We start from the raw sequence: 26,680 nt of genomic DNA, 5'->3' as shown, positions 1-26,680 counted from the left end.
ACAGGGACACCGTTTGTCAGCGATTGAATCATGGACCCAGACCAGCAGGGAATCTGAATCGTTTATTCAAAGGAATTAGCTGGTTTTATACACTTTTCTAAGGCACAGTATTTCCTTATAGGGTGTGACCTATCCCGTGTTACCACATCAGCAACACACTTCTTTCTATGGGGTGGTCACTCACTGTCCACCCGTCCATCAGCTCCCAGCAGGCTCCTCTCCATAGGGCTCTGCCCTGTGACACCTCCTCCCCCAGGGTCCAGAGGAGACAAGTCTCTCTGTGCCACCATATGCTCCTTTGTGCTGCCATCTGCCTCTGCAGGCAGGTTTTACAGCTCACAACCCAATTCTACCTTATTTCTCCCCATAACAGTTACTTAACAGCAAGAAGATGGTGTCTGTTTTTAATGGGAGTTCATCTTTGAATTACAAAAAAGGAAAGTGAATCTAATAGCCCAGTTGACCCTAACTTTAGGTCTGAACTTTGAAACCTACATTTAAAGATTTGCTTTTAGGCCCATTTACCTGAGTGTTGTTTTTCCCTTAAAACAAGTGATAAACATGTGTACATGTATGTCTTGGTCCAGAATGTATATATCTCTATAAATACCTACCTACAGTGGGAGTCACTGAAGGTTTTAGGGCACGGAGGGTTGCACATGGGTGTTTGTGCCTGCATGAAAGGCCCATGTTTGAGGCCCAGTGTTGGGAACAAGTGATGGGCTGCAAAAGAATCCATGTCTGACTATTCCTCCAGAGAACATCAGAGATCTGATTTGTGTTGATTATTTCTTCCTTTTTTCTCCTTGCCATACAGTAAAACTTTCACCTGTTCTCACCACTATCTCTGATCTTTGGATTTCACCGGTTATCCTGTTGGTTGATAGAAAGATGTGACAGCCCAACCTTCACAGGTTTCTTGGTCACTCTTGAAGTTCCATCCTGCAGATAGGATCTCTGGAAGAGTGTTCTTTGAAAAGATATCCAAAGAAGGTCAGCCTACTAGAGAACATTATTTAAGATTAAAATAGTTGTGAATACATTTCTCTGTGCTGCAGTACTCTTCACTAGATAAGTGGCCAAAGCAAAGAACCATCTTTTCTTTGCTGATGTTTGAAATTCACAGAGGAAGCAAGTAGATAGATAAAGGTAATCTTCACCTTTCAGGGAAAAGAAAAAGTACTTTAAGAAGCATTTTTTTGAGAAAAAGAGTTTAAAAGTTTTTCATTATTCTATGTGCACAGGTGTTCTTTGGTTAAATCTGTTTTTAAGTTCATAGTTTATGTTGGTTCCACCTGGATCAAAGGTTAATAACTATCAGGATCTTGCTCTTACATCACTTAGGACTCCGCATACATATGCAAAGATAGAAAGGTCACTTCTTAAGTTGATGCTTTCTTCTTAGCATTAGGATATCAGAGTCTCTCATCTGTATGGGCACAGCATTCGCCCTATTAATTAACATGGTTAAGGATGACTTGTCAAGGTGGTTACAAGCTCCCTATCTCATTACTTAGCAGCCCCATTCTCTAAAGAATAATAATTATCTCCTATTTACTATACGTTTTACAACTATTGATCATGGCTTTCAAAAAGACATTTAAAAAGAGCATTATTTTCAGCTTATGTCTTGTAAACAAGTGATGAAAAAAAATTCTGAAACTGCTTACCATGTTGAAGTCCAAAAAACCAATTATTGTCAGATCTGATCTGACATGTAGTAACTTACCATGTCAGCAGCAAATCATGTGGAATTGGTTTATATCCATGTATAATTACGTACCTGCCAAGTTCAGGATAAATTTCATATATTCATTTTCTACAAGGCAACCACCCTTCTTATTAGCTCCTGATAGTTTATTCCCTGCAGTCTGCCCTTAAGGGTACTATGTCAACAGTCCTTTTTTTGTTGTTGTTAGGTTTTGGGGTTTTTTGTTCCCACTAATTCAAATCCAAACACACTGTCTTTTGTGGACATACAGTAGGAAAATATGGAAATGGTATAAATGATATCCAACATTTGATTTATATATCTAGCCCCACAGACTTTCTTATGGGTGCAAATGGCAGTGAAGCAAAAAGGAGAGTAGTGGTTAATGGCTGAAAGCCCAGATGGAGTTTCTTAGGGGTTCATATGGGGACCCATAGTGTTTAATATCTTGATTGATGAGCTAGAGAGACAGCAGGATTTAGTGCATACTCAGGAAGTTTGCAGAAGATACCAAGCTGAGTGGTGTGATTGACATGTCTCAGGGGTGGAATGCCATCCAGAGGGACATGGAAAAGCTTGAGACTTAGGTCTATGGGAACCTCATGAGGTTTTGCAAGATCAAGTGCAAGGTGCTGCACCTGGCCTATGGCAACCGTTGGTACCAGCACAGGCTGGGGGATGAACAGAGCAGCCCTGGGGAGAAGGACTTGGGGGTGCTGGTGGGTGAGAGGCTGGACATGACCCAGCCATGTGCACTCACAGCCCAGAACCCTGGGCTGCATCCAAAGGAGTGCCACGGCGGAGATGATTCTCCTCCTCTGCTCCACTCTGGTGAGATCTCTACAGGAGTGTTGCATCCAGCCCTGGTGCCCTCAACATAAGGAAGGACATGAACTTCTTGGAGTGAGTCCAGAGGAGGCCATGAAGAGAATTCAAGGGGGAGCTTGGAGAAGAGAATTCTCTGGGGAGATCTTACAGCAGCCTTCCAGTACCTAAAGGAGGCCTGTAAGAAAAATGGGGACAGACATTTCAGTAGTGTCTGTAGCAATACAACAAAGGGTATTGAGTGGATTGAGCCTAGATATAAGGAAGAAATGTTTTATTTTGTGTATGGTAAAACAGTGGAACAGCCTACCCAGAGAGGTGGTAGATTTCTGTCCTTGGAAACATTCAAGGTCATATTGGACAGGGCTCTGAGCAACTTGGTCTGGTTGAACACTTCCCTGCTCATTGTAGGGGACCTTGGACTACATGACCCTTAAAGGTCCCTTCCAACCCAAGCTATTCTATGATTCTAGCATTCTATCATTCTGTGACAGTGCCTGAAAAATTAATTTTCTGATATTAACTGTATTCTCCTGTACTTTCTTTACACCCAGACATGACCACCATGTTCTATTCAAAAAATATTTAAGCATTCACCTTGGGCAGAACTCATACAAGTGTTCCTCACATCACACCATCTCTCTGAAACTGGCTAATTTCTACACATAAAGGTATGGTACACAGTACTCTGGCTGACATGACACGATAATTTCTTCTGTGACAAGACCAAGGAAGTTCTTGGCAAAGATTCCAATTACAAATGTCACCTTTACCCTATTTTATTCTCCAAATAAGAATTGAAGCGAAAAGCATTTCCCTTAATCTTTCTGGAAACATTTTGCTTCTAAAAATGAAAATTTAACAGGGTCCTTGTTGTCTGAAAAAAACCACAACATTGGAATAAAAGCAATTATGTAATTCTATATCTATCTAATTATGAGCTCCATTTTGCTCAAAAACTGCACATCTGTATAACATTAGTCAAAGAAAGCAGAAAAAATTAACTTATGAAAAATTATTTTTACATGTTTTGACCAGAAAAAGGTATCAGGTAAAATTGACAAGGTCTCATTTCAATTATTTTCTACTCTCACCCCTGATTAGGATTCTGGAATGAACTTTCTAACTCTAAAATAACTCTTGGCACTGAAACTAGGAGGTTCTTCCCATGCCCTTCTTTGCAGCAGTCTGCTTGCATTATCCACTTCTTCTCACAAACTGAATGTCAAGCCTCCAAAAGACCTTCATCCATCAATGTCCTTGCTTTCTAGGTTTCACAAGCTCCTGAAGTTAAGGAAAATATTCTCTGCAGGTACTGGGAGTAGTTCACCAGCACTGCAAGAACAAGAATGTAAGCAGCAATGAGTTTCTCTGCTGGGAAGAAGTCTGCAAGAGTGATGTTTTATTCCTTTAAACAGGAAAATACACTTTCCTCATGTATTATATGTGTAGATTTCTACACTTTTTTTTCAGTAAAATCTTTCCGAGAGGTCACTTCACACACAAAGATGCAAGAGTAGAAAAAACCTGAATGCAGAATAGGTTCTGAGTTGTAGCATAGTAATTTGAAGTTAGTGATCCTTTGCCTGTAACAACTTTGAATTGGAAATCTCTGGCTACAGACATCTCTTTAACATCATAGAGGCTGTTTTCAGAGCCAATATGCAGGTCTGCAGAAGTCATTGAGTCGTCCAGCACTGTTCATATCATTGCTAAGTATGTTTCAGGTCTTCCACAAAATATTGGTTACTCATTTGGCCATAAATATGTATACACACACACGCGCACGCACACACACACACATTTTAATACCTGTCCAACTTAAATTGCCAGATCTTTGAGATATATTTTCACTGTTGACAGTGATTTCCTTAGTAATGCTTCATCACTGAATGATACAAAGGGAGATTTATAACATCTTTGGGTGTTTTTTATTTTATTGTTTTATTGTAATAAGATGAATTGAACAAAATCTTCACAAGTGTCCTGAAACAGCTTCTCTGTGGGTCCTAGTTTTTCTGGGGAAATTTTTACAACCCTGGACCTGGATTCATAAACATAACATGAGTACTGACAGAAGCCTTGGCTGCATTGACCAAGAGGTATAAAGAGGACATGCAGAAAAATTGTGACATTGGATTTATGGAGAGCAACTTGTTCAGGTTAGATGAGATGCTGGCAGTGCCTGCCCTACAGTTAATTTGTGAAGGGAATGATGACAGATGGTTTATTTTAAAGACCAGCTCTTCAAAACAAAAGAAGCACAGTAGCGTTCCTTTTTGATGACCTGTATTTCTTACGTTTCTTACAGTTCACCTTTATTTTAAGGAAGTAGTGGTTTTATGTCTCTAACTTCAAATGAAAGTTTTATTACATGAGCTACACATTATCACTCTCTAACAGTTTTAAAGTACTATTTAGTATGATTGCATTGTCAGAATTAAAAGGTAATGCTAGTACAGATTTTGTTGTTGCATAATGATTCTGTTATTCTTTATTGGAACTCAAACTTACTTTTATCTTTTCCCAAGTTTGCTATGTGTCAGTTCCAGAAATTGAAGAGTTGGGATTCTTGCCAAATTCAAAACAGCCCAAACATGCACCACAGACTGTTTATGTAGTCCGCCTCAGTTCTGAGGAGTCAATAGGCACCCCCCATTTATCTCTGCAAAAATATTAATTATCTAAGAATCAGCTAAACTGAAATGGAGAATTTTCTTATTTTGAGAGACACCAACACCAATTATAAACAAACACTTCAACCTGTGAAAAACTGTATCGGGGACATAATGCTAGACAAGGACCAAAGAGAGCAACTCAAATGAACTTATATCTGCAGAATATTGAAAAGGAGACAAAAATTCTTTATGGCGTAAGAAATATTCACCCTACAATTTCCTTAGTCTGTATACTAAAGATACTTAATTGGATTTATAATCCCACTTTTGTGCAAAATGGTGGGCATAAAGCCTAGGAATAGGGGCCTGTTTATTTTAAAAAAACCCAAACCAAACCAAAAGAATAACACCAAAACCCAAAAAAAACCAGAAACATTTCCTCAAATAATTACTTTTAGAAAAATCTGGCCATAACAGTTCTACTTTCAATGTTTGTGCCATCTATCTGCCTCTTGTTTTCCCTTTCAGAGACTTGCTATTATTGATGATTTGGTGTATTACTCTTTATTGCCTAAAACCCAAAATAGTTCAAGAACTGAAATCTAAAGCTGCATGAAATATGACTGCTTCAAACCCCTGAGGTTATAATATCATGAGAGATTCATCTGAAAACAAAGACTAGCAAATACTAGAACTTCCCCCAGGATAAAGTAACATTTGCTACCAATTAGTAGACTTTGTTTGAAACATTTGCATAATTTTGCTTACAAGCCAAACTGTGGGTTCCTATAAGATGATGCAAGAGGACTCTTTTTCCCTCTAGGGCAATTCAGTATCCTGTATAAAGGCTTAGAGCTATCTTCAGCAAAACAGCTAAGTCTCCAGTTGCCTCCCAAAAATATGTGGAAGGACAGCAACTCCACTGGTTTGTCTTCTCTTTGGGTGCTTCCCCATGCCTACATAGAGAGACTGTGCCATTTCCAGTGCTGTACAGTCTTACTTTCTGTTGCCATGTGGCCACTTAAGAGTTCTGTGATTTTATTAAGTCAGATAGATGCAAAAGTGCAGAAAAAAAAAAAAAAAGAGTAAGTTAGAATCCTCCTGACATAGTAAATACAATCCCTACAAAGAATGAAAGGGCAAAAGCACTAGGTCATATTTCCAGACCCAGAAGTCCATCATGTTGGCATAGATCTACCAACAGGATCTTAGGTGATGTTTTGGCTGAGTCAAAGAAGAAAAATCTTTATACAGAATCAAGTGTCTGCCAAAAAAAGTAACACAGACTTCAGACAATAAGGAGCTGGAAGAATCAGGATCAGAATCACAGATTTGTTTAGGTTGGAAAAGACCTTTAAGCTCATTAAGTCCAACCATTAACCCAGCACTACCAAGTGCCCCACTAAACTATGTCCCTAGATGCTGCATCTACACATCTTTTAAATTCCTCTTGGGGTGGTGACAGAAGCACTTCCCTGGGCAGCCTGTTCCAGTGCTTAGATACATTCAGATGTTTTACATAAAAATTGTAACCTTATCCATCCCTTTTTTGCCTTGTTTATGGCACAACGTAACAAATGCAAATGAGAGAAAACATGTGGAAACTGCATATAAAGATAGAAAAAGTATTGTAAGCATTATATCACATAGATTTTTTTTTAAAGCAAACCCTTTAGCATCTCATGCAAAACAATTTCTATAGATTCTCAGTTCCTAAGTGCTGTAGAACCAATAACAACTACTCTTTCCTAATTAGCTCTGCTCTTCCCACCATTAGAGCTATTTTTTAATTCTTATTAAGTATTAAATATAGAAAAAAAAAGGCACACTGCTTGTTAAACTCTGGCAACCACTAGGCATCTTCTTCATATTTCCTGCCATAATACTCTGAAGTTTGTCAGGCTGAGCCAGGATTGGCTGCTCACAGATACACTTCAAGCGATTTTTTGATATGAGACATTACAGCAATTTCTTCAAACTGTTAAAATGGATTTTGCTAGCCCTTTGTATTATGCCATTACATTTAGCCATGTCATTATTCTATTCATAATATTATGATAAGTTACCACAAATGGAATTCCAAACAAAAATATAGTTGGGATTGTTTTTTCCCTTAGCTTTCTGTCCATCCCATACATTTATACACCAAAATAGCAGCTTTACAGAAGACAGCAGGTTTGACTTTATCCAGACCCCATTTCACCTGAAATGCTGCTATGACTAATGCAGTTTTTATTCTCATCCTACCCTGCCGAAATGCCAGTGACAAGATTTGCTGCTGCCTGAGGTCTGTGCCTGAACTAAAGCTCTTGATCCGTGGAAATTAAACTTGCAGTAAGGAGAACATATTCAAACCAATCTGGTAAACACAGAGGTTAGCAGGAGTTGTGATGAATTCCCAGACAGTGGCCTGAAGAGGGGGGTTGAAGGAGTCAAGGTATTCCTAACACAAGTGTTCTAGAAGGCTGCACCCTGCCCAGCTGTACAGTCAAGCCAGGACCGCTGGGTGGGAGGTGGCACTTCACCATAAGCATAGGTCAGGTTTTAAGAAAACAGTGATTCAGATCATGGTACACTGTGACTCCCCCTAAAGTTGTCTACAGTCTTGCAGGCACAACTAATTCTACCACAGCTGGGTGGTGAAAGAGTTTACCAAGAGAGAGGTCAGAGGAGAGAGAGATAGTTGTTTTCAGCACTACCATACTTCTTCAAGTGCTAGTCATATTTACCACTTCCAAGCTACTGAAATCCACATTTAAAAGAATGTATAGCCTAAATGTTATTGTGTTGGCAAACAGCAAATAAATACAGTATTTAAATCTTTTTTCAAGCAGCCTACAATGCATGTCGCCTCAAGAAAAAAAGGGATTAACCTCAGCATTTAGTGACTAGCAGTTGCCACAACCAGATATGTATCTAATTTTGTCACTGCAGGCTGTACATGCACTGGTATTTTTGCATCCTAACAATCTAATTTTATACAATGGCAGCTGAGAATAGATTTTCAGAATGGTAAATATTCCTGCATGTCTAATTCGCATGCAAAATTTTCACAGAACCATGTACAAGTATAGTAAATAGGCATACAAATTTGAGTATAACTATACATTTATGTAATTCCGGCAAGCAGAGTGTCGTAATTATATAAACCTTTTTGTAACAATCACTATTGTTGCAAGAAGCACAACATGAAATATATAAAAAACTGTCTTCTTTTTTTTTTCTCCATGATCAAATTGCTTTTTTTGTACTCCCATCTAGCAGGATGAAAACATGCTCTTTGTTCAAAACAGGTTGCTTATTCAATGTATCCTGTTTTCTACCTATGTTGTATGCCTATGCAATTCAGAAGTTTCTTTGTCTGAAAAGAGGATTATACATTCTAAACTTATTAGGACCAGTCAGGAAATAATTTGCACAACCCATGATGATTCTTACAGGTTTCAAAACCCAGAGAAGTGGTTAAGGACAGCACTGTTTTATTTGAATCAAAATATTTTGCCAATAGTGAAGTTCATATACATGTTAGTATAGACTGTCGAATTTAGAAGCTGATTTTGTCTGGTGTTTTTCTTTTCAGAACTTTGTTGTCTTATTAATTAATTCAAAAGTTTCTATGATTTTAATTTCTATTTTTATAAAATAAACTCAACTGAACCAATAAAAATGCTTACATCTAGTTTCCGCTCTCCATCTTTTACATTTTAATGCAATTTAATGTGTTTTAATGACTAGGTTAGGATAGATACAGATGCTAAAAATAGGAGACAACCAAATATAAAGAGCTTTCAGTCCCACTTTTATGCAGCATTATGTGAATAATGTTCCCTTACCTTCTAATCTTTAGACATTATTTCAAATCAGTCCATTCTCATCATTCTTTTTTCAAATCTGAATGAAGCAGTCAATTTGGCTTAAAAAATAACCAAAACACCTGACTAGAAAGCGCTTGGAAAATGGTACTTTTAAATCTTTAATCTTACAAAACAAATGGGGGCCTGTTATTTTTTCAGTTGTTTTTTTTCACTTGAGGATGATGGAACGAATGAAAATGCAAATTTTACCAAATATCTTTCAAAAAAATCCCCCATTCTCCTTTCATCTGAAGCCCAACAAAATATACTTTGTAAAATTAAAGAGCCAAAAACTAAAATGAAGAGTATAGCTTCCACATATTATGTATTTCTATGCACCATTTTAGGGCTTTTTTCCTGGTTAAAAATTAATGTCCTGGAATTTGTTTTTTACCCTCCATTGTCAATTCAGTGCATATTTCATATGCAAGCAAGGATAGTATCTTCCAGTATACACACAAAGCAGGAGACACAGATTCAATTCCTTTCTCTGCTGCTTAATAAAGGTCATATATCCTCATAAAAGTGTCAGGCTGTAGGGTATTGTGCACAGGACAGAGAAAGATCTTGGCTGTCTAAACAATTGGACCAAAGCAGAGAGCATCTTTAAGGAATTGCCCTACACCATTCCAATTGCACTGGGTAATTAGAGCATGAATTTGAAGATGCCCTATTTTATTTCATGCTTTTAAAACATTAGATTCTTCCTCATGACTAAGCCTGATGTGTTAAATGCTGCACCTCATCACCATTATTAGCCATGCCTAAAACATTGTAAGATGAAGCAGAACTTTGTCTGTGGACCGAGTTACTGTGGGTTGTGGTTTCAAACCTCTGTACTGGGTCTGGCTGGAATAAAGTAATGACATTAATTTTATTCAGAGCAGTCCATATAATGCTGTGTTTTGTATTTGTGGCTTAAACAATGCTGGTAACAGAGCAGTGTTTTCCTGTCCCTGTAAAGAGCTCTCAAATTGCCAGATCTATCTATCCTCGCTTGCCCACTGAACTCAAGAAGCTGGGGGTGGGCAAGAGGCTGTGAGGGAACACAGCCAACCCCAAGTGACTAAGAATATATTCCACACCATTTGACATTGTGCTCACCAGTAAAATCTGAGGAAAAGGAGGAGAAAGGCACAACATTCAGAAGTACAGCATCTATCTTCCCAAGTAATAGTTGCATATGTTGAGGCCCTTCTTTCCAAGGAATGTCTGGACATGTGGCCAATGATGGGAAGTGGTGGATGAATTTCTCTTTTTGCTTTGGTTGCACTTGCAGCATTTACTTTTCCTATTTATCTGTCATTCTCTTGGTCCATGAGATTTTTTCACCTTTGTTGTATTTTTCGCTCCATCTTCTAGGAAAAGGGAGTGAGGAAGAGGCTGAGTGGGTGTCTGGACACTGTCTGGAGCCAATCCACCAGAGTACCAGGACCAAGCTGGGCTCATGTGTAGCTATTCCAGACATGTTAAGATGCAGAAATGTACTCCAGTTAACTTTAAGCATGGATTTAATGACCTTAGAATTCAGCAGCTGGACAAAGACTTTGACATTCTTTGTTTTGGATTTAAGATACAATTTAAACACCACGTTGCAACTCTCAGAACTCACATTTCTTTTTGGAGCTAGTTTTAGCAGCGTGATTCTTGCATATTTGTCCTACAATGTACAGACCTCAGGACATTTAACAGTGAAAGAGAGGACAGCACCACAGTGAGGGTGGTGAAACACCAGAACACGTGGCCTAGAGAGGTGGTAGATGCCCCATCGCTGTAAACATTCGAGCTTAGGTTGGACCAGGCTCTGAGCAGCCAGATCTAGTTGAAGTTGTCCCTAATCATTGTGGGGGCGTTGACCTTTAAAGGTTTCTTCTAACCCAAACCACTCTGATTCTGCAAGGTCAGCCTTATGTTTTGAATGACTAAGCAGGGCCTGTGAAGAAGCATGAAATATTCGAGCTTTGTGCTTCGCTCAGCTTTCCTTCATCAGAGGTGGAAGGATTCTGTCCTGATTTATATTTGAACAAAATATAATAGCTACTGATTTGAAACATTGATGGACAGGTGGAAACTTGATAGAGTCAGTTATTCAAGCTGATAAAAAAGAAAAAACATTATGATAAAAAGAAAGAAGTTAAAGGTGACATAGAAAGAGAAGCCTTGTAAAAAGAAAAGTACCTATTTTATACTGTTTTTTCTCCCATTTGCCTCTTTTCTCCTGTAAGTTCTCTGTTTTCATTCTTAGCTTTGAGTTAATTTTCCCAAAAACTCATATATGTTTAGTTTTTTGTCTTCCTTTTTTTTTTTTTAAACTGGGAGATTCCACTTGCTTGGCACTGGTTTTTGGTTGTACCCCATCATCAGAATCTGTACAAGTTACCTCTCTGTGTGCTTTCTTATGGTCTTCATTTTTTGACTTTCAAAGATCTATTCCTTTTCTTTTATATGATGCTGTTATATCTTGCAAAGCATTTCATAGCCCCTGGGTGGTCAAGATTAACTACAGTAAAAGGGCTCTGTGTCTCTTTCATGTATGATTTTTATTTGTTTTTTCCTTGGTGAGGAAATCTACCACCATTCCATGCTGAGAACTGCAAGAACATAATCTGTGTTCCTGGAGCCCAACAAATTTTTTAACAATTATTGGTGTAAAGGGGCTGTATCATATTACCATTTATAGATATGCAACTTACAGCTCTCAGAAGTAATTAAGTAATGACAAATCATACATATCTACCCTAGTACTTGCCCAAAGGTTAAGTAGCTTTCATGATGCCATTGTGCCATCATTTTCCTTTATTTCGATTGTCAGTTCTGAACATCTTGGTAACATACAACCTTGCATGCAGGAGAACTTTACTGATCATTACAAGTATGTGTGTAAGGACCAGAATTTCTTTAATTATTTAATTAAAAATTAAAAGCTTCTTTTTAATAATCTCTGTCTATTACAAAAAATTAGTCTTGTTCATGCCTCTCTACGAGTAACTAATTTAGTATCATAATAGATTTTAATCTGCTGCTTTTTCAGTTTTCAATCAAGGGCGATAGAAAAGCAAATCTTGAGATATATATTTGAATAAGCTCTCTTTATCTTAACATACATATATGTTTAAGTTTTTCTTTCATGTTTGCTATATCATATCCTATAATGAAGGAATGCAGACCCTGGAAAGATCCAAGTGCGGTATTGTATAAGTGATTGAAAGGTCAAGTGGAACTATTTCCTCCTCTTCAGAAAACAGCAGTCTGGGAAGTTTATATCAGAAAGCTTCTAAGATTTTCCATTTTACATGGTTATTATCACAGGTCATTATGCTGTGAAAGTGGGGCCTGTGTACCATGTGAAGTGACAGCTGCTGTGTAAACTGTACCCGTTGTTTTTCAGTAACTAGGGGGTTTTTTTAACTCCAGCACTCCTTAAAACTCTCACATATCAAACCAAATTTAATTTCAAATACTTAGGAAATGTAAATCTTGGAAGCTTTTTGAAACAATAAATAGTGATTTCCTCTCCCCACCCCCCCCCCCCCACCACTCCATATGTAGAAAACTAAAATTTTTAACCACCAGAAAGGAAAATAGTGATTTTTTTTGTTCTTCATGGTAAATTTTCCCTCTAAATACTCTGCATGAATTTTTTCCTCACAAAATATACTTCTACAAAATTTATGGAGAAAGATAAAGTTTCACATAATCTTAGTTCAAATCCATTTTGATTTTATCTGTATTTTTCCAAGTTTCATTCCTTTTATTGCTTTGTGTATGGCAACATTTTTTCCTATTTGTAGGTGGGAAGTTATATGCTTTAATTTTTTTTACTTTACTTTTTCAGAGATTTATAACTATTATTTGAAATAAGTACCTCCTTTTGTGCCTGATGTCTACTTGCTGTCAGAAAAAGAACAGAGGACGTGCATCTTATCCCAATTCTGATCTGGGAATTGACTCCAAATGGAAGGTGGCTGTGAAGAGTTGTCTAATGGCAGGGAAAACTTCTCAGCTGTATCTAAAAACTGGTGTGTTGTTTTTTTCTGTTGGAAACTTATTCCTAGATAAGGGTTAACTAGCTTTACAGACATGTCTTGGTCATCTAAGTGGAAAAATGAACTCGTATAGATCCTTTGGATCCTCCTGTTAATACCCAAATTCTTATTGGTCCACTGCTCACCCAGTGCTTATTCTTGTATCTCAGTAACAAAATGGTCTGCCTACATGTTAATAAATGGATTCATGTCTGTACTCTACTCAGTAACATTCAGTGAAAACTAAATAAATCAAATCAGAATATTAAATTAAATTAAAAATAGGTTTTATAAATACCAAGCACTAAGATATGGTTTACATTAAAAATATTGTGTAATATATTTATATACTTTTGTAATATATGCATACAAATCTAAGGCAAAACTCTGGCTTGCTCTGCATGTCATACTTTCCTATCACAGTATTACCTGTCAACATCCATATGTTGAAGCAGAATACATCTATGATCATAAAATGTTGTATCAGCACATGCCAGCTTTAGACAAGCTCTAAGAATATACCACAATCATGCTGGAGTTAGGAAAATGCCCTTTTATTTGATTCCTTAGCTAGTTGTCAAGACACCATAGTATTGAGATCCTAAGTGTAGTGGTTTGGTTCAAAATATTCATTACTATTTACCTTCTGTGAGATAAGAATTAGGTGAAATGCAAAGCAGGCACCAAACTTGAAAGAATATAAAGGAGTTTATTAACAGACCTAAAAGAAGAAAAAAAATCATACCACACCATCAGAACACTTCTGCCCCCCCCCCCCCCTTTTCCCTTCTCCCACTGACAGTGTAAAAAGACAACCCTTGAGATGTTCAGTCTGTTTATCACTTCCATAATAACCTTGTTCAGTCCATTTAGGAAGAGGAGTCTCTCTTGCCCATGCTATGAACACATTATCACAATGAGACAGCCGTCCGGGTTGGTTCTCTGCTCGCATGTGAGTCCCTTCCCACGACTTGCAGCTTTTCCCACAACTGCTTTCGAGGGTCCACTCTTGAATTACTGGGGTATAATTTTAAGGTTGAGCTGTTCAGAAACAAAAGTTGTCTTCACCTATCTCTGGGAGCATTTCATCTCTAAGAACAGAGGTCCTTCTCCTTCCCTGGGAGCAAAGGGTCTTCCTCATCTTCATCTCTAGGACTATCTCTGGGAGCATCTCTAGGAACTGAGGTTTTCTCAGTTTGGAGAAAAAGTTTGGTTTTCCATTTGGAGCAAGACTCCTCATCGCTTCCGTCTCTCCCTGTTCAAACTTCTCATTAAATTACAGCTGCTTCAGCATCTGCCTATCTCAGCACAGGTGCTTTTGCTCACAAGTACACGTTGAACGCTCCACCCCCTCATTCCTTCATGAAATTACAACGGGTACTCTGATACATCATAGCTTTACAACAGAATTTCAGCTTTAAGCATCTCCTCTTTCTCTTCCCTCAGGTTTTCAGCTCTTCACAGCACTAAAAGGGTTAATCTCACCCGGGCCTTGCAGCTGGAATGTCGCTTATTGCTGTTGGTCCCATGATCTTTTGCTGGACAGCAGGGCAGCTTCAGCTGAATCTTGGCTACACTGGAGAGGGGGGGAGCTGAGCTGCTCTGGCTGCCCACAGCAGGGCTGTGGGGGGGTGTGTTCCGCGGGTGGAACAGGGCCCACCGGCTCCAGGATGGCCGTGGCCCGACCCGGCCTGGCCCGAGCAAGGCCTGGGCCGGGCCCGCCAGCCCCCGCACGGGGCCCGCAGCCACCTGTCCCAGCACGGGAAACGAGAGAGGGCTCTGCCTGGGGTGTGTCTATTCTTAAGTGTGGATCACAGAGGCGGTCACGATTTTAAGTGGCTTAAAGAATTGTCCATATTCAAACTGGCCAGCTGATAGGTTCTGTTAGGTCACAGAGGAAGCTGTAAGCACCTCTTTGCAAGAACATCACTTCTGAGACTATGCTTGCTAACCCATGACACTAATACAGTAAATTCTTTTTATCTGTCTTATGTTATATGATTCTTTTGCTTTCACAATCCTAACACTAAATTTCTTCCCTGCCTTTCTACCCAGCCACAGTTGCTACTACACGGCCCTCGTTGTCCAATTTATCAGCATAAACTGAAGAACATGTAAATATGCAGGGAATTATAGCAAAATTTAAGCCAGCTTTACATTTCCAGGGAATAAAAATTTTGCACATGTGTCATTTTGAATAGAAGCACAGTTACCACCATCTTGGATAACACACTGAGAATTTACTGAAAAGTTGTAAAGCTAAAATGACAAGCTGTTACAGCTGATAATCTTCACTACTCAAGATGTCTCATACTATCCATCAACAGGACAAAGATAAAATGGAGTGTGCAATCAAAAAGATAGGAAATACTGAGTTTCATCATGTTACAGGAGAAATTGCAGCAAATTCTCCACAGCACAATCCAAACCTTTTAGTCTTGTAATGGGTTAAACAATTTTTAGTACTTAGACACCATAAAAATTTCAGCAACAGTCTGGCAACATATTCTTTGTGGTATACTTGTCCGAGTAACATTTAAAAAACATTTTCAGCACTGTGGTGCCAAATCTGTGTTATGTACTGTTCCCTTTTATTCCCTATGTCCATTGAGAATGTAAACTTTTTAGCTGTTTCCAGAAAACGCCTGAACAATGAACAATATTTGGAATGTAATTATGTTTGTGACTTGGTCTCAGTGGAAAATCAGTTGTAATGGCTTTTAAACAAAAAAAAATACTTCTAAAACTGGGAAGGGGTATGCATGTGGGAGCAAATGATCTACCAAGTTCTTATTGGAAATGAAAACAGCAAGTTAGTTTATTTCTGTATTTGAGTTTTCTGGGACTGTACTGATATGCACAGCCAAGAGGAGAGCTAAACCTATTTGCAACTGGTTTATGCTTGCAGCCTGAAAATGAGTATGTGTGGTAAAGCGGAAGAAAATGGAAGACAGGATGTTCCTTCTCACAGTCTGTCTCTTGCTAAACAGAAACATACCCCTATCAACTCCTAACCAAAGGACCATAGGAAAAGTTCACTCTTCTGAGAGGTAAAGTTGAACAGCAGATAAGAAGAAGGCAGAAGCACACGCCTTCAGTTTCCATACTCTCAATTTCCACACTGACTAAGATAAATTACTAGGAACAAAAGATAAAGCAGGCTACCCTGGAGGGCACTGATACAGAAGTAACAAATACTGCACTGGGAACTCAAGAGTAGATGAACTGATTACTGCTTCTAGGATAAAATTATCCTAGATTAGAAAGGGATAAATTCTCATTTGAGGACAGTTATCTCAGTTTAAAGAGTGGTACCAGTATTTGCTTATCAATTACTTTCTGGACCTAGAAGATGATATATTCAAATATGATATATTTGAATACATCATGTATTCAAGATCTGATGCAGCCTGAAGTTTTAGGTTTCTCTTGGCCAAACCATCATGTTTTAGAGCATGTCTCCAGTGTAATTCCTTCAGTTCATGCAGATGTACCTCGTCTAGCTGTGATGCACACTGTTCAGCACACAACAAAAAAAATCTGCCTCAAAATACGGGTAACAATCCTGGAGATGAGGTCACCTAGAGCTACAGGGAAATGCTGTATTTAGCAATAACCAAACTACTTCAGAGTTCTCTGGGGTAAACCTGCAGTCACTGCAACAATATCTGAGGCTCCTCATCCACAAATGGACCAACAATATTGACAGAGAAGTGGTATATTCTTGAGGAATTGCAAAGTTAGCCTGCACTTTGAACATGCTTGCAAATGCTAAACATTGTTATAATTCTCCCACAGGCATAACGAAGTCTGAGGAATGATCATCTTTCTCTGACGAAATGAAGTCTTCCACTGCCCTCACTGTAAGTCAGTATGTAAGTTACAAAGAGATTTTGGGGGCTGATGTTCAAAGATACAGAAAAATTCCTTTGAAATTACCCCTCTTTCATCCAGACAGCACTTTTTAATCTATTTTTGTTTTGTAACATAGCCTCACCTTTCAAGAAATTTTCTTTGTTCATTCTGCTCTAACTCAATAGTTAAAAAACATCTCTGAAAGCACTTCCACCTGAAGGTTTGCTCCTCTAATGTAACTTGCACCAACTGTCACCATAGTGATTCCTCTAGGACTGTAACACATTAAAAAAAGAAAGAAAAAGAATCTGCTGTCAAACACAGCTAGCTCTCACATCTTGAACATCTGATGACGTCTCCATGAGATAATGCAACTTCTTGCTGGGAAATCAAAAGCACAGCTGTACATTTCACACATACACACAGGCACCAGGATCCAGAGACAGTGCCACTTTACCATCCTGAACATCGCAGCAAGGCTGGTGCTCTCCAGAATAGTTTTTCTATAAGATGTTCTATAAGATTAATTTTAAAGTCCACTATCTTTAACCTCGTCCCTCATTTGTACTGAATAACCTGAGGGACTCTAAATGAATGTGGCAACATTGTATGCACTAAAGTAGCAGTCTGAGGAATAAATTTTGCTGTTTGTACAAGAATCAAACCAAACAAATGGAACTGTTTATGCTGCACTTTTCTTTAAGCTGGAACAGGTGCATAACATGAGTCCTAAGAGCGCATCCATAATTAACGAGACTAGAGTTGTCTTTTAATCGTGACCTTTTGACATAACAACATTTTAATTGGAAACCAGCAAAGAGAAGACCAGACCAGAATCACCTAGTTAGTGAAGCTGTACAAGGGACAAATTGACTAAGTCCTAATTTTCTGTCTAACAGGCCTAATGAACATCCAGCTTAGATTTGGGGTTTAATGCATATTTATGACTCTGCTATGTCGTACTAGAAACACTTTTTGTAAACCATGGAAGATGCACACTTTTCCTTAAATGGATGATAATGATAAGCAGTGCATTCTCTTCCAATTTATCAATAACTTTTAAACATACCTTGTGGTTAAATGCAGAACAAAAAAGGGTTTGAACTACTACAAAGAACAACAGAGAAAAGACACTTTGCAATTTCTTTTTCAATCTGAGAAAGTTAAGGAGGTGCAGATTTATATCACTAAATGTAAAAATTAGGCCAGAATTGAAACATGACTTTTAGAATCAATTGTTCTGTGAAGATATAAGTATGGTTTTACTGTCTCCAAAAGCCTTTAATATACCCTCCACCAACAGTTTTCAAAGTCTACAACCAGGGTAAAAGATCAAAAACAGATCTATACAGAAAAGCTCCCAGGTATAAAAAATTATGCTTCTTCTCTTGAAATGCTGCACCATGGCAATTATATTCAAGGTAATCTTTATGGAAATTTGGTTAGAGTTAACCTAGAGATGTTTTGAGATTGAAAACAACATAATTCTCTGATACACGGGGACTTTGTGAAGATCCATATTTCTCTGAAAATTTAAATGTCTGGTACTTTAAACTGAGACTGCTCAGGTTGTTCATGACTGAAAAACAAAAACATAAGACCTGATTCCTTGTACAGAATTAGATGGCTTTCTAAATATAAAGTTGCCAATGGGGGGGGGGGAAAGGTTATTTTTAAAAATTATCCCATGCATAAATGGCATATATTATCATTTGATTTAAAATATATATATATTTATCCTAGCAGATCCCAGGCCTGCAGCTTAAAATCACACAGACAACTGTGAAGTAAGCAGTTATTTAGGATTCTGGAAATGCTACTAATCCACAAATTAAAATTGCAGTTTGACTCAAAATAAATCCAACACTAAGTACCTCTTACATATGACCATGTCCCTATGCTACCTCTCAGATGTTTTACATTCCTAATCTTTCTTCCAGTTGTCTATCAAATTCTCTGTGCCCTGTTGCAAATTAACTTTTTAAAAGACAGTTACCTTTTAAATTAGAAGTGCCACAATTTTACAGGAAAACAATTTTCTTTTCTTGCAAGAGACTTTATACATACATGGCATGGACGTGCTGTTCAAGATACTCTCAAATTTCAATGATATAGAAGTTAAGAGATATGGGTAACATGCTGGTGAAGAATGGTTTAGCTATGACAGGATTAGCTGGTTTAGCTATGACAATGTGGTATGAATTTGCCAAGGAAACAAACATTTACTTTTGCCTTTTCTGTGTTTATCATCTTCACTGCTACGTACAAAAATAAGCTATATACAAAAATTATTACTATAATGTTATTGTAGTTACCTGAATGAAAAGAAGTGTCACACTAACATGGTGACTCCAGCATCATTCAAGGCTTACTTAGTAGTCAAAGAAAGTCTTACGTTAATACAATGTTTAATGTGAGATGATGAGTTCAAGTGACTTACGACACCTCTTTTTTCTGACTTGAAAAGCAGTAATAATGGCACTTGATTTGTAATTCTTTTTGTAAGGCACCCAGCAAAGTGATGCTAAATAGTGAATAAATCAAAATTAAATACTGCCAAATTCGGTATCTGGAATAGGTGAAGTTCTTGAACCAAAATTCATTTATCTGAATGAAGATAGCGGGCAGAGACAACACCTCTAGGCATCACCCCACTAGGAATGTCACACCAGGCATTGCTGCCTCTTAAACTTCTTTCAGTTCATGACATGCTTACCAAAATGTAGAAGTGTCCTGACAGTTTTTCATTAAGCTGTACACCATGCTCAATGTAGCTCAATGCTAGATTCATTACTAACGCACATCTACTGCTCATGGAGTGTCACAGAATCCCACACCACCAAGAGGAAGTGAAAACATGTATTAGGCAAACTCTGTCCATGCAAAAAAACAAATTGGAGGTCACAACTTCAAAACCATCCCATCAGTCCACAAAGGGATTTAACAAGCTCAGTCTCTCCTGAAATTTTCAGAAGTAACAGAAAGTATTTTGGACTATATATATAATTCTAAAACTAATGTAAAACAGAGTGATGAATGAGGAGATATACTCACCGCTTTTTACTGGCTAGGCTCGTAGTTCAATGCCTTAGAAAGCCTCGGGCGGCCTAGAGAGGTAGCACAGGCAATCCAGCATTTCAGTAGCTCTGAAAGCAGCAGGTATTAGCTGCAAAACTGATACCAGATCCAGCAGAAGCAAAGAGGGAGAAATATAGCTTTCAGCTTGCCCAATTCCTGCAATTGGAAGCTTTCAAACAGAAACAGAGACAAGATGTTCGCAGAAAGGGTGCAAAGCCAAAGAGGGCAGGCCCCCCCTTGGTCCTCTCTTTTATTCGGAGAAGGGGAAAGGGGAGGACTGGGGGTGACCCGGGGTGACCGGCCAATCAGACACTGCTAAAGAGTTTGAGTTACATTTGGTTTTGCCCGCGCTTGGAACAAAGGAGTTCAGAACACATGGCAGAGGCAAGTGTCTTGGGGAGGGGGAAGGGAAGCTCGGAACAGGCAGCAACAGATGAATACTTTCTATTCAAAGTTACAAGTAAGACTTTATATTCAAACTGAGTCCAAAACCAAGGTGTGATTCCATAACAATTTAAGCACCTTACAAGGAACATTTGAGCACCAAAGCAGGAGGAATTGCCACTGTCTTAGTTTACAAAAGCAGTGCTTTGTTTTTATATTTGCCTTTTTCCACTATTATGCTTTGCTCAGATGGCTGAAAACTCCCCCTGCTCCTCTGGCTTCTACAAATGTTGCCTTCAGCTTCCATCCCCTTCTTTCAGTTGAAGCAGTTTTCAGGCTATTCAGGAAATTCTCTCTTGAATAGTTCTGATAAGATTCTCTGTTTCTCTAATATAGTCTACCCCAGATCAAATATATTCATTTATACAGTTGAAAGTCCTGCTTTCTAGTTCTTCTCATGCTCTCTGTCTAGAATCAAGGTTAGTCCAGCATGGTATATGAAGTTAAAAACTGAGTTTGTGCCTCACTGCTTTCAATGTCAGTATCTGAAGCTAGGGTTTTTGAAGGAAGGCTTCAAGAAGGAGGATTTAAAAACAATAAATAAATAAATTACTCTTGCAGTGGAATAAATTCACTAGATAATAATCATATAGTTTTAGAATAGGCAACCTGTCACAGCTTTAAGAGAAAAAAATAACAAAATCTAGGTTATTACAAGGGTAAGTAAGTTATGATTTATTTTGTGAAAGCATATACAAAATGGCAAATATTGCATTTATCTGCCTGTATATTTTGTTTGCTCACCTCTAATCAGTATCCATAAATAATGTATTTACAATAACAAATGCCTCTTAAAATCTTTATTTTCAATATTTCTTAATGATTGTCACATTCTGCAGTTCAGTCAGATCTGTCATGATCACAAGCTACAATATGCCTCCTTAGTGTGCCCTGCGTCATTTTATGAATTATTACTATTCTCCATCTACTCCAAAACCTCTCCTTTCCAAATTATTTTCTCTCTAATTTTATGAATCCATTACACTTCTATTTGCTCTATTTACCCTGTCTTCAATTATAAATGATTTTACAACCAAAGTCTCTGTGAAATGCTGTATAGTTTCATAACATAATAACTTACTGTATATTTTTGCATGTATTAGTCAGAATTCTAACTAAAAATGATTAGTGATTTTGATCTCTTCACAAGACAGGTCTGACCCAGACAATGAAAAAATATTTCCTAGAATTAATACATGGAATTTGAATGTTTAATGCTGTTGTACATGTGACACTCTGGTATTTATGCGCAGGAAACTGGTGGGAGAAAAATTCTGCAACATGGTGTGATTATCTCTACTTACCAAACCTGAAAGATTAATCTGAAAAGCTACACAGCAGGAAAAGACAGATGTGAAACTGTAATCAGCATTTTCTAAAAGACTACATAAATTTTCAAAAAACACCTTACTCTTTTTTAGGCTAAGATTAATTTTTTTAGACTGACAACCTCAACAAGTAAAAGAGACTGAATAAAATGTTATATTTTAAACATAATGTGTATAATTTAAAGATAACTATACCTGAAACAGGTGTGCAAGACTAACGGTTACATGACTGCAATCTGGTCAATAGTACTTTTATTAATTCTTTCAAGAAACACTGTAAACATAATGTCAGAGTTTAAATTTTTGCACACATCCTTTGTGTAACTGTGAAATCTAACGCATACATGCACAGCTCTATCACTTGCACAACTGGCATGGCTCAAAGCTGTATGTCCTGGTTTTGGCTGGAACAAAGTTAATTTTCTTCCTAGTAGCTGGTACAGTGCTGTTTGGATTCAGTATGAGAATAATGTTGATAACACACTGATGTTTTGGTTGTTGCAAAGTAGTGCTTACCGTAATCCAAAGGCTTTGCAGGTGCACAAGAAGCTGAGAGGGAGCATAGCCAGGACAGCTGGCCCAAACTGGCCAAAGGGGTGTTTCATACCATGGAATATTATGCCCAGTTTATAAACTGGGGGCAGTTGGCTGGGAGGTGCCAATTGCTGCTGGTCTGGCCCCTCAGTCAGTAGGTGGTTAACAATTGTATTGTGCATCACTTGTCTTTCCTAGGTTTTATTCTCTTTGTCTGTTGACTTTCTTTGCACCCTGATATTATTATTAATGTTGTCACTATTATTAAATTTTATTTTAATTTCATTTCATCTTATCTCAGCCCATAGGTTTGGGTTTTTTTTTCCTGTTTCTCCGTCCCAACCCACTGTGTGGTTGGGGGCAGTTAAGTGAGCATCTATGTGGTTCTTAGTTATTGGCTGTGGTTATACCATAATAGTGTGTTTTAAGCTGGCAGGGAAAAAAATCAACAGCTTCTTCCTAACCATGCAGTGCCTTGCTTTGGATACTAAATACTTTGTCACTCTCTGGTTGCATGGGTGCTACGTCGTATTTGTAGGGCCCCGTTCTTAGACTCTTTGATTCCAGCATAATCAAGTAAAAACCCACTGCCTTTTTAAAATACTCAAGTATGTATAAGCCTCTATTTTCTAGCCTTTCTGTCATAGAATCAATATTTCACCCATTTTAATATGCCTTTATCCAGGCAGAAACAAAATAAGTGGCTTTAAATGAAGGACATCTCATACTATAGTACATCCTAACTCCTGGTGACAGCTCAGGGTCAGTATTCAGTACTAGGTTATAGAGAAATGCTGATTAATAAGCCTTTGCAAGACTGCTTTTAGGTACCTTAGTACAATGACAAATGCCCAGGTTCTAGAACAAATGGTTTAAGACAACTTTGGTTGTCTTAAATGGTTTACAGCAACTCCAGACTGCATTTTCAAAAGCTGAATAAAATTTCCAAATAAGTGAAAGCCTGTTATTGTCTTTAAGACTTCAGACTTCCATACAGCATGCCAGGGTTTTCAACTCACTAGATTTATTCTGCTAAAGGAACTGGAAAGAGTTCGTTTCACACTGCCACAAAAAACAGTGTTTACACAGGACACTGCTGTTAACACACAGAAGTCTACATGGAATATGTAAAACAAAAAATCTTCATAAGCTATATGCAGGGAAATTAATGTAATTCACTAGGCTTCGAAATACAAGTCTATATAACTTACATTAAACTGACTAAAAACTAAAAATATATTAAATATATGAAATCAAATATACTAATTTCTATAAAAAGAGAACTTTTCTTAAGCTTACAGGAAACCTTTTAAAAAATCTTTACACATGAATTCTAAAGTCCTTCCCAATCCTTTTGTTTCTGCTGGCAAAGGCAAGTCCAATGAGATGTGAGCATGTAAAGGAAGTCAGGTGCCTTTTGTCATTATGAAAGTACAACAGCACCATTCCGAAATGCAGCACCCTTAAACAGGGAAAGGCCTTGTTTAAAAGCAGTCACCTTGAAGAGGGTCAGTATTCCTGGAAACAAAGAGATCATCTCAAGAAACATGAAGAAATCCTCCTTTAAGGCTAGGTGCTTAAATTATGTTTATTTATCTGTCATCTTAGTAAGACATAGCATAAATCTCAGTTCAAGTACCACACACTTACAGGTTTCTTCTTACACAGTGATAATATATGAGCACGTATTAATTAATCAACACACCTAGTGAATTCCAGATTTAACCAACTACACTGCTCCTTTCATGTTTCTCCGGTACAAATGTTCTTGGCATTTATTTCGGTAGAAAGGAACAGAGTGGACTTACTCCATACAAAGTGCTTACCTACTGTCTTAAAATAGATGCATCAAAAAACCCCCACAATTTTTAAAAAATAAAATATATATTGGTATGCAATAGCAAAATTATGTATGCTTTCATTGCAGATGAAATAATTGTCTTAAAACTGAAGGAAAGATATTCAAGTCAAATCACAATGTTTCATTTCATCTTAATGGCCAAGAGTGTATTTATTATTTTAAAATAAAATTGATGTACATTTCACAAGGATAACTTCTTTTTAGTAAGAAAAATGCCAATATTTAAGTTGGAAATTTTCTACATAAAAAAATTTTAAGAGGTCAGAATTTGGGGAAAAAGGGTGAGCATTCAGATGAGACTGTCTGATGAATAGGAAATGCAGTTGCAAAATATTCTAGCTAACCAGAATCTACATTTTTCACCCTTTCCAAGAAAATTCAATTTTCTACTGCAGCATAACAAAACTAAGATACCAGCCTTTAACTTCTGCCAGTAATAATCTATTCCTGTTATTTCCTGCTCACCCATTGCACAGCTGAGTTTTCGATTTCCACATCTCCATCTGTGACCTTCTAGGCATTCCCACAAAGATGACATCAAGCTTGGAGACCTGCATTGTGAGAAATAAATGGGATGTATCAAGCTGTTGCTGCAGTCTGCTGAGAGAATCTCAATCTCCTTCTCTTATAATACCCAACCAGGTTCTTGAGCTGGGAAAAGGATGTTGTTGAGATCCTTTGATTGCCCAAAGAAATCCAGAAAAACAAAGAAACTTCTCGAAAAATTTTGTGCTGATGCATCAGATGTCAACCACTCTTGACAGGAGATGGGATCTCAGTTTTCTTTCCTCCATTGCAGAACACAATGCAAATGTTAAATAGTTCCTTGCACATTCCTGAAAGAATGGCCATGTTAGAATGCTCTTTTGGCTTTTTGCTCTCACTGTTTTTTGTTCTGGGTTTTACCTAGATGTCTCAATCAAGCCAATGAACCAGAAAAGATTTTTCTGTGCATTCCACTACATTTCAAAGTTTGTTTATTCCTTCATATTATTTTGTCTTTGAAGACACAGAAATCCACTGGGACTAAACAGCAGATGTAATAGACGTCCTGCAATTACAAGAAATTAACAGTTTCTTCTTATTTCTTTCTCACCTGAAAGTAATAAAAATAGAGTTTTACTCACTGAATGTCTGTTTTTTCTGTGGTGGTCTGAGGAACAGAGCATTTATTTCCTAACAGCACTGAGAATTTTTAATAGTATTTTTCATGTGATTTTCTCCTATTGGCAGATGCTACCATTTGCTTTATGATATGCCTGCAAGTCTACAGAGCTGGCCCATTATTTTCCAAATAATCAGTCCACCCATCTTTACATTTTTACACTTTGGGAGTTCCAAGATCAAAAAATATACATAGCTTTCACAGCTTCATTCTGAGCCTGCATACTCTCTACAAAATGCTAGAAAGACTGAATGTAACACACTTGAATTAGCTCATGGGTTAGAAAACTGTCTTTTTTCAGCCCTTTCACATTCTGCCCAATGTTTAAGAAAATGCTGAAGGGAAAAGATGAAGCCTGAAACTATTCAAGAGCCTTTTTTCAGCATACTGCAAACATACTTTGTCCCTTCAGATGTTCAGGGTTTGTCCATACACTCAACACCATCAATCTAGAAACAGAATTAAATAGGCAGGTATGTTCAGAAATGCCATACGCTCTAGATTTGAAGGAATTATTTCAAGAGTTATCCAAATAAGGAAAGGACTCTTTTATTTTCTAATGAACTGTCTTGCACAACATTGGTTTTCTTATAAACAAAGACATTGGTACCCGGTGCTGCAGGGGGACCTATGCAGTGGCGCTTGCTAGAAGAGTTTGTACAGAGGTAAGCAAGCAATAGCTTTGGAAAGTTCTTCAAAACCATTTAAGGTAAGGATTCTCTATAACTACATTCTCTTCCATACAATTGTTGTCAGTAGCTCAAATTAGGCTAAAATGGAGCAGTTTGCCACCTTAACTAGTGATCTGCTCAGCCAGCTTCATCTGGAAATTGAGTTTGTAAAAAGTAGTTCACAGAGTATGACTCAAGAGAGAGCTGCTGACACTTAATTTTTAGACCTGTTCTCATTCACTTTCTTGAGATGTACTTTTGAAAACATTGTCAAGTATTTCTCATTTGCCCGTGCACCTCTGTAATTTAAAAGAACAAAGTTGTTATACTCATCTACAGTAATTTTTTTTACACTTTTTTGTGAGGAAAATCAATTCTGTTGACTTGTAGAAGTTGTGTGGAAAGAAAAATCTATTATACGCAATGAAGAAAAATTATTGGATTAAATTAATTTTCTTTAAGTGTCAAACTGATTTTCATCTTGCACACAACACATGCACTGCAAAGCCAATTTTATTGTTAAAAACTGCAAAACCAAATTAATTGCTAAAATTCTAGAATAGCAATCTGTAGTCTGTTACTCAAGGCATTTGAAACATTTTCTCATGACCCTCTCCTTATAATGGACCATCCATCCAAGTCAGTGTGGTGAATTTGGTTTAACAGACTAACAGTAACTTTCACAATATGCTGCAGATCTCAGTAACCTAA

General features: G+C 37.6%; 1 long non-coding RNA gene across 1 annotated transcript in view; it reads left to right on the top strand.

Moving 5' to 3' along the window:
* The window catches only part of LOC121667243, a 53,259-nt gene extending 27,999 nt beyond the window's left edge, over window positions 1-25,260 (top strand). The window contains exons 3-4 of the long non-coding RNA XR_006016979.1: window positions 16,832-16,896; window positions 24,651-25,260. This is a non-coding gene — a long non-coding RNA (uncharacterized LOC121667243). The remainder of the gene's footprint in view (window positions 1-16,831; window positions 16,897-24,650) is intronic.
* The last annotated feature ends 1,420 nt before the right edge of the window (window positions 25,261-26,680 follow it).

This window comes from Corvus kubaryi, unplaced genomic scaffold (genome assembly GCF_017639235.1).
Source record: "Corvus kubaryi isolate FWS band 111438036 unplaced genomic scaffold, C.kubaryi_AGA036_p1.0 37357, whole genome shotgun sequence".
NCBI lineage: Eukaryota > Metazoa > Chordata > Aves > Passeriformes > Corvidae > Corvus > Corvus kubaryi.
The sequence above is the reverse complement of the archived record's forward strand: the minus strand, read 5'-3'. Positions and strand labels throughout refer to the sequence as shown.